Raw genomic sequence first — 10163 nt, 5'->3', positions numbered from 1 at the left:
TTTATCTACCAGAACTATTGAAAAACTTGAAGTAGAATCTACTATGAGAGAAAGGGTCGGGACAAATTATAGTCCATACAATTCTAATACCAAAAGGTTTGAGCTCATTTCATAAAACAACATGAATGTACTACACAAACAAAAAAACAATGAATACATTAACTGGTTTATATCTATAGAAAATTGCTTCTAACATCAAACACAAACAATAAATATTTATGCTAATTTTAATTACCAATCTAGTATATTATAATTTACTTATCTTCATAACAATCCTGTGCTCAACATGTACACCATCTCTTAAAAAATTCATGACAAAATAGAGTTAGTTTAAACAGTTAATGATGATTAAAATGATGTATTGGATGGAGTATTTTTTGTTGAAAAAAATAGATAAGGGTTTAGTTGATTATTATTGTATGTAATTTTGATCATTAGATTGGTTGTCATCATTATCTGAATATTTTAAATCAATGCTATGTTGTTGTTCATAGCTGTCTTTGTCGCTTAAATTAGTAAAAACAATGCTATACTACTGGTCGTGCTTAAGGTCGTACCGAAGGTTAAATTTTAATTCTATCTCATAAATATAATCATCATTGAGCAAATCCTTTACATATGCATTAGGTACAGGAACCAACATTATTGCTGGAAACCGTTACCTCCAACTGGTCAAATGAAATATTTATGCCTTCTAAAGATACCAAATTATTATCATCCACTACTTCTGCACATAGAGTAATATCAGAGATGTTTACATTAAAAGATGATTTGGCTGCATCCTAGTTGGTGAAATTCATGAAATAGGATTCCATGCTATGATTAGAGAATCCTAAAGTCTGCATAAAAGACATATCATTATGAATATTGAGAGGAACTTGGTTGCGTAATATTGAGGACATAAAGGATTGAATTTTAGAAGAAGGATGATCTAAGGATATCATCAAATCATCAGGAGCTTGTGTTGGACATGCATGGCCTACATTACTTGAAGGAACATGTGGGTTCCCGTTAATCAATGGAATTGTATGATCAGTTGAGTCCATATTAATGTTTTTTATGAAAAATTTATGGTTATCCAGTAAAGATTTAATGGGGACTATATAGTTAGAAATTAAATACATGTTGTGATCCATTTCTTGATTAATTAGAAATCTGTCCCTACCAACGTACTTGGTATTAAGCCAATCACCATAATCAAGACGATATTTCTCCAATAGCTATTCGTAACCTTCAACTATGATTGTAGTTCGATCTTCTTTCTGTATTCTTATGTCGATGGTACCATCGTAAGCATCTACGAACACTAAAGTATCAGAGATAACATACATGAAGCTTCTATAGAATAATACAAGGAGCTCTCCAACATCCTGAATTTTTAACATGACATAAAAGAAAAAATGAATATGAAATTACGATCATGGTGAAAAAATAAAAATAAATAATAGATGTAAATATATTTATAACCATATCCAAATTGATTTTCAAAAAGAATGAAGAAGCCTGAAAGTAGTTCTCATACATTCTTGGCATGAAAAATCGAAAGCAATTATTGGGGGAAAGAACAAAGAGAAAGATTTAGTGTTGGACAATAATGTTGCTTTTAAGGAATGCATGCATATTTATTCAAGTATATGAATGATAACCAAAGCATGTTGTAATAAAATCGCATTGAATTAGAAAGCCTTTACATGTTCCGTTGTAAAGGCCAACTAATGAGTGGAAACTCCGAAAGCACGGGATATGATGGAATTACGATAATCGAAGGGAGAAAGAGATACATGATGAACGATTTGAGAATGAAATTAAAGACAAAATGAAAATATTAATTGAAATCATGCATGTAACAGAGTAGCTAATTAGTCTGAAATGAAAAAGGGTGGCTATACATAAGAGAAATTAGTAACTCTAGGTAACAATGATTACATAATGCATCGTAAATAATAGTTACACCAAGTTTTTATTTAATATAATAAGGAGCAATTAAGATTCTTTAAATACAAAAGGAACAAATACAAACAAAAGAGAAAGGAATGACTAATGGTATTATATATTAAATAAATAAATAGATTGAGTGAGGGAGCATGGATGAGGTATGCAAAAGGAAGAACACCTTAAAGAACCCAATCCGGCCTCATGCCCTCTCCTTCAAGAGGTCATCATTTCACTTACTTTCAACCTTCTTTTAAAGGTTTGATATTAGATGTTGTTTTTTTAAAGTATTTTATTTTTTTTGTCCTTTTATTTTATCTTAATTTTTTTCAGGTATGATTTTATTATGAATCTCAAGGTAGCATCTAGACATAAAATTTTGAAACCTAAAGTTAGAATACTTGGATACATGAATAGAGATACTTCGATATATCCTATAAATATGCAATGATCATTGATAGAGACATAGACTAAAGTTATAGTTATTTACAAAAAAATATATATACGCACATTTTCTCATAGAAATTAAGACGTTGATTTATTGTATACTATATTTTTTTTAATTAATCTAATTAGTTTATGAATTTCTTTGTTATGTATTTTTGTTTGTCTATGTATATTCGCCCTATTTGACTGACACATGATGATAACTAAACGCATTTATTTAGAAGAATAAGATTAGATTGTAATGTGTGATTTGTGGCTAATTTTTTTATATGAAAAAAATATTGGTATTTTTTTTTGTAGAAATGGGATTATTTGGTGTAATTACAGGTGGATGAATTTTGTAAGTGAGAAGTCAAGACGTGGAGGGACGTGTTACAACACATGGGGGTGTGTTGAACATGTGGCAACATCTTAGCCAATACGTGGGGAGCATGTTAAAACACGTAGAGGGGCGTGTTGAATATTTCTACAATACTGTAATACACTTCAAATGTCAATATTCAAATAAAACACCATTTCTATTTAAAAATAATTTTTGGTGATTTGTTGTCTGAATTATAAATTTATATATAATCCCTTTTTCTTTGAAAAAAGTCTCTGGTATGGATTGGAGGAAACATCTATACAAATAGATTCTGAGGTGTATCTCCCATGTAGCGATGCATGACTTCGTTCATCTGTGTTACATAGGAACTTGTGAACTTAAAAGTCTGCAAGCACAGGTTGAGGCAGATAAGGCTGATCATAGTTGGTCGGCTGCTGATCATAGTTAAACTATAATCACATGTTGGTATAGTAACGCTGTATTTGTTTAGATAGAAAATAGGGCGGGATTCAACACGGACGGAAAGAAATAGGGGAAAAATGTGAAGTTTCAGCTGTTTGGTTTTGAAAGAAAATGTCAAGGGAAATATACAATAGTGCCAAAAAGAGAAGGGACCCACCAAAAAATTTTCTCCACAACTTAGGCGAGAAAACAGACGAAAAAATCATTCCACTCTATAATTCTAAACCCTACCCTTCTCTTTTCTTCCAAGACTCTTCTTCAACCTGGGATTCAGCCGTTCATGCTACCTACTTCCAATACTATCAACCACTGTAGCTGTTATCAACGGTCTATTCCTCCACCACTACTCAACCAGTCTAGTCACAACGGCTTGCATCTACTCTAGTGAAATTAGTTAAGTTTTCTATGTTGCTCTTATTTCACATTTCACTCTACATATTCATAGATTTATGTGTTTGTGATTTAATTTTGAAGTATATGGACAGAGATTACATTTTGGTTTGATTTATTAGTTTGTTAACTTTCATGTCTGTAAACTGTTTGATAAAATGCTCCAATAAAAAATTGCAAACTTACTGATTTATAAGTTAATCAGAGTTGGAAGAATTGACATGTGTATAGATAATAGATAAGTTTTTGATGTTCCTCTTATTTCACATTTCACACTATATATTTATGGATCTGTGTTTGTGATTCAATTTTGAAGTATATGGACAGAGATTACATTTTGATTTGATTTATTAGTTTGTTAACTTTCATGTTTGTAAATTGTTTGATAAAATGCTCCAACAAAAAAATGCAAATTTACTGATTCATAAGTTAATCAGAGTTGGGAGAATTGACATGTGTATAGACTATAGATAAGTTTTTTATGTTGCTTTTATTTTACATTTCACTCTATATATTCATGGATCTGTGTGTTTGTGATTCAATTTTGAAGTATATGGACAGAGATTATATTTTAGTTTGATTTATTAGTTTGTTAACTTTTATGTCTATAAACTATTTGATAAAATGTTTCAATCGAAAATATAACCAGTAAATTATGTTTCATATGATAATTTAATATAAGGCGAAACAATTTGCTGAATTAAAGCATGGTTTAGTTAAACTAATTGACTTCGCAGGACACATACAAATTATTATTATTAGGGAGCTAAGTTAATAAACGATAGCAACTAACAACTTACCTTTCACGACAAAGTAAACTTGGTCCACGGTGCTTGTTCGCAAACTTGCTCCATAATCTACACCTTTTATAACTATTCAACTATTTTATTTATTTTTACACAAAATTCATAAGTAATTCTCACATAAATTATGGGATACATGATGAAGATGATTAAAATATTTTTTTATATAAAAAGGACAACTAAAAATTATTAAGCAATTTTAAATATTTGATTAAATAAATCTATGATATAACATATAAAAAAATTAATTACTATCTTTATGTGAATAGTCACTATATATCAAGAAAATTCTCTTTTATAGTGTTCAATAATTTTTTTCTAAAATACTCTTTTCTATATATCCATAATTTTTTTTATTTTTATATAAACTTAAATCCAAAACCACATTAACACTTATTAATTGCTTTCTTTTTCTATGTTTTTTGTTTTTTTAATATGTAGTTTATGTTTAAATTTTTTCAAAAGTTATAAAAAATAGCTATCTGTCAATTGGTTGAGATTCTTTTATAATTAAATATATTCTTTGATTAGAAGGTCATATATATAAATACTAGTTATTTAATTGCATTGCTTATGCTTAACATATGATGCTATATTTTTTTCTTTTTTTGGTGCTGTAAATCTACGATATGTACATTTGAATCTACAAAGTGTTTGTTAAATGGATAAGGATGATCATGAAGAAAGATTTTTGGTCACCAATATGGAAGACATCTTTAATTGTGATTTCCCACTAAACCATTCCTTTAAGTTTGGGGTTGATAATCAGGAAAATATGTTAACCTTTGAAAACCAAGAACATATATTAACAGTTTTGAAGGAGGATTGGAAAAGACGACAGAAATTATGTACAATAACACTGATATGTTATATTGTGCACATGTTATATTTATTGAGATTGATGTCTATGCGAGTTGACAGATCCATCTCCCAGAAAATGGTTGGGCGAGAACAAATTCGAGCTACTTTAATGCAACAGTTAAGTGAAACTCATAGGTGTCGTGATATCCTACACATGGGTCCTAATGCATTTCTTTAATTGTGTGAGAAATTAAAAGCAACATGTCAAGTGAGAGATACAAAACATGTTACAGTAGAGGAGCAAGTTGCTAGGTTCTTGTATATAATAGCTCATAATGTGAAAATTAGAACCGTTTCATTTTTCTACCACCGGTTTGGAGAAACTGTTAGCCGCCACTTCCATACTGTGTTACGAGCAATTATTTTACTAGGGATATGTTTGTTTACAGAGACAGGACACTGAGACAGGGACATAGAGACACAAAATCGTGTTTGGCAGAGAAGACATGGACAGAGACAATGTGTCCAGAGACAATGAATTAGTGTATTTTGTGTCCATCTTGACAAGAAGGACACAAAGACACTAACAAGGGACACAACTTATTTTTTATTTTTTCTTTCATTATTTTGTTAATTTTTTATAATTATATTTTTTATTATTATATTTTTCATCTCAAATTTTTTGAATAAAAAAATGAGAATAAATTGGATTTTCATAATTTGTTCTAGTTTATCCCCAAACAGAATACAAGAACACAAAATTTTGTGTCTCTGTCCATCAGTGTCTTGTCCTATCCTGTTCTCGGAAAAAAATGCAGCCTAGAAGATGAATTTCTTCGACAACCATCTGCAACAATTATTTCTCTGGCGATCCTTCACAATCATAGATTTTATCCTTTAAGGTATGGACATGTACAATTACAGGAATAAATAATTTTGATTGATATATAAAATTTCATGTTACTTTATTAAATAATGTACTATTATTTAGGATTGTATTGGAGCTATAGATGGAACACATTTTCGTGTCAAAGTACCAATAGCAGATCAATCCAAATTTTGAGGGAGAAAAGTGTGTCCGACACAAAATGTATTGGCTGCATGTGATTTTGATATGAAGTTCACTTATGTATTAACGGGTTGGGAAGGAACAGTATCTGACTCAAAAGTTCTTAAGAATGCATTATCAAGGGATGATAATCTCAAATTTCCACGAGGTTAGCATATACATAAAACATCATTGTCTCATTAGTAGGTAAAGATTAGTAGTTTGTGTATTTATACTAAATTAATCATTTTAAATGATGGATTTTGTAGAAAAATTTTACCTTGGAGATGCTGGATTCATGCTGAAGCATGGATTAATTACCCCATATCGAGATGTAAGGTATCACTTAAGCTGTGTTTGGTTCATGTATGGGTTAAAACATAGACACAAGAACATAGACATTGAAGACATAGACATAATGAGACACAATTTTTACTTTGTAACTTCACATAAGGCATGACACTAAATTACAAATGTCAATATTATCCTTATAAAAAATACCACTATCACCACTTTTTTCTATCATCACTACCACTTCTCTACTGCAATTTATAACTATTAGAATAATCAAATAATTCAATCAAACAACATAATACAAGATCATAATGTGTATTAATCTAATATCACTTTACATCTTAAAAAACAAACAGGACAAGAGTTCAAATAAATTAAATTTCTTTTTTTTTACAAACAAATTCCAAATAGATTGATAACAATCTCCAACAAGAAAAAGAAGAAAGACAAATTGCTAAACTAGCTGCATGCAACAATGGAAACATCAACTCATGCTAATCTACTCTCCAAAGACCAAATCAAATCTGAATTTATAATAATTTTTTTATGGTCAAGCTCTACAATAATAAAAAATTAAATATACATTAAAAAAAGAAGAGTACATGCGATGAAGAATAGAGGAAAAGGAGGAAGAAGATGATGGCATGGAAGATGGTAGTAAGGAATAGAGGTAGATCTGGAAGAAGACAACGAAGACAATATGAAAACAAACGTAGATCTGGACATCAACGCACGATAGTATGCAAAGGAGGCTGCAGCAATTTTTGTTGCAGAGGCAACAATGGCAGAAAAGGGCAAAAAAAGGTATAGACAAAGATGAAGAAGAGAAAAAGAGGAAAAAGGTCATGACGGTGTCGATGACGGTAACAGAGTTGGCGACGGCTACAACAATAGAAGATCTTGATGTGGAAGGGGAGATGGAAGAAGGAAGACCTAAGAGGGATGAACTGAACTAGGAGGGAAGGAAATGATATAGAAGGGAGGGCATATTTAGGAATTTTATAAATTTATTAAGGGTGGCATTGTCCAAAAAATTATTATAATTTGTGTCCATCTAAAAAGATCCGTGTCTCACCATTTTGAAAAGACACAAATTACACGTCTCTAGTGTGTAACCATGTGTATCCGTGTCTTTCTTAAATTTATGTCTTACAAAACAAACACTGGACATGTACTACTGTGTCTGTGTCTTTGATGGACATGGACGCCAAACAAACACTGCCTTAAAGAGTATGCAAGACGTGGCCCAAAAAATGGAACGGAATTATTTAATCTCCGTCATGCGTCATTGAGAAATGTTATCGAAAGGTTATTTGGAGTTTTGAAGGAAAGATTTGCAATAATCACAAGTGGCACTGAACCACATTATGACTTTGAAATTATGACTGAAATTGTGCTAGCTTGTTGCATATTACATAACTTTTTAATGGGTGTAGATCTTGATCCACATCTCATAGCTCAAGTTGACTGAGAACTACAAGAAAATAATCCAAAAGAGCATGAAATAATTAGACATGAACAAGATGAAGACTATAAGCGGGGAGCCATGTTAAGGGATGAAATAGCTGCTCAAATATGGGCTGACTATCAACTAGGGCTCTGATCACTCATTTAAAAAATTTTACAAATGAACTTATTAGTTGTATTATGTGTGCGCTGAGTTGATATTTTAACTTTGATGTGTTATTATTGAATTTATGTTACCTCTTGATGTGCTATTATATTCTGTTTAATGACGTTGGTATGCAACTATTGAATCAACTTATCACATGTTATACTTATGGAGTGTATTGAATCTTTATTTGTTGAATAACTGATAAGATAGTTTACAAATAATTTGATTTAAGATTATGGTATGTTGTTTCTATCTGCTTGTTTTGTAGATTGACAGGTGTTAATGGCAAAGAAAGCTTCATGCCAAGGTGAGGCCACTAGTCGGGATACCTTAAGATGGACCGACGAAATGGATACAACCTTCATTGATGCTTTGATTGAAGAATGTCGTAAAGAAAATAGAGTGGATGGCACATTTACTACAATGGCATATGACAATATACTTTCACTTTTGAGATCTATCTATGGTAACCACCTCCGCAAAGAGAATCTTAAGAATAGACTCAAGACTTTAAAAGATCATTTTGGAGTTTGTTATGATCATTTTCATGGGCTTAGTGAATTTTGTTGGAATCTAATTACAAAGATGTTTGAGGCTGAAGCTGAAGTTTGGAAAGAATTGATTAAGGTAAACTTTATGCATTTATTTTCTTTTTTGGTTAGAAATTTCACTAGTAAATATTGAAGAATTATATCAATAATATATATTTATATATAGACACACTCATAGTAAATATTCTTCTATTTGATTTAAGCAAAACCAGAAGTGAAAAAGTGGATGCGTACTCCAATCAAACACTATGATAAACTATTTGAGATATATGGTATAGACAAAGCAACAGGAAAACATGCTGAAAGTGCCAAAGAAAAAGTAAAAAGGTGGGAGAAGCATAAAGAAACAATTAACTTGAATCATGATGATAGTTTCTTAAATATGGAAGAGGAGTGAAATGATGAGCTAATTACTCCTCATGCTACTAGTTTTACAATGGGTCATAGTCTTGAAATTGGTTTATCTAACCAATCAACTGGCTCTCAAAGAACATCATCAAAAGGCACTAAACGTAAAACAACTATGAGTGATAAATTAGAATTAGAAATGGAAAGAATAAGTCAAGGCATTCAAGCATTAACTGAGATGATGAAGGATGGAAATTGTTTCAATGAGAGATCAATTAATATTACTGAAAAGCAAGTGTTAACAGCTGAAGAACAAGTGTAGGTAGCTAAGGAGCAAGTTCAAATTGCTAAACAACAAGTGCGAATAGTTGAAAGGGGTCTTGTGATTCTTGAGCAAAGTAGGCCTCGAATTTACTCTAAAAATGATGTGTGGTCTGAGTTAGAAAATTTAAGTGTGATGCCAGAATTGCGCATAAGGTGTTATCGCTTTTTAAGTAGAGAAGATAGAGTTAAAAGAGAATTTTTTGGTGTTCCAGCTGACGTACGTCTTGCCACGTTATATGAATTAATGAAAAAAGCAGGTGCACTCTAGGAACAATAGTCCTAGTAATGTGGCTAATATTTTGAGACTGGCACAAATATAACTTTAGGATGAAGAAAGGTACTAATATCTTTATATTTTGTGGGTAACATATCTATGACTTAACTAAGGCTTATAATGATAATACCTCATGCCTTTGTATTTTGTGACTTTCATAACTATAACTATTGTTAACTATGCTATTAGTAATGAGTTAGTCAAAGAAATTTATGCTATTAGTAATGACTTGATCAAAAAGATCCCAATATTAACTTTGTTAGTTTCATGTCTAAATTTTGTTTTTAGCTGACTTAGCGTGTTATCATGTAAAACTTCTTTTATGTGTATTTGTAAATGTAATATAAGACATAATATATTAATCAAATGATATAATGTGGTCGATTAACCTCTTTAGAACTATGTACATGTAACTATTGATTTAGGTATCTTTTCTTCTTGAAATTGTTTCCAGTTTATGTGGTGGGATGAGAAATAGACAAAAATAAAATTTATATCTAAATAGATCACTCTAATTTTCTTATTATTATTATTATTTATAAAATTTAT

Source organism: Arachis ipaensis, chromosome B03 (assembly GCF_000816755.2).
Source record: "Arachis ipaensis cultivar K30076 chromosome B03, Araip1.1, whole genome shotgun sequence".
Lineage (NCBI taxonomy): Eukaryota > Viridiplantae > Streptophyta > Magnoliopsida > Fabales > Fabaceae > Arachis > Arachis ipaensis.
Note: the sequence above shows the minus strand (reverse complement) of the source record.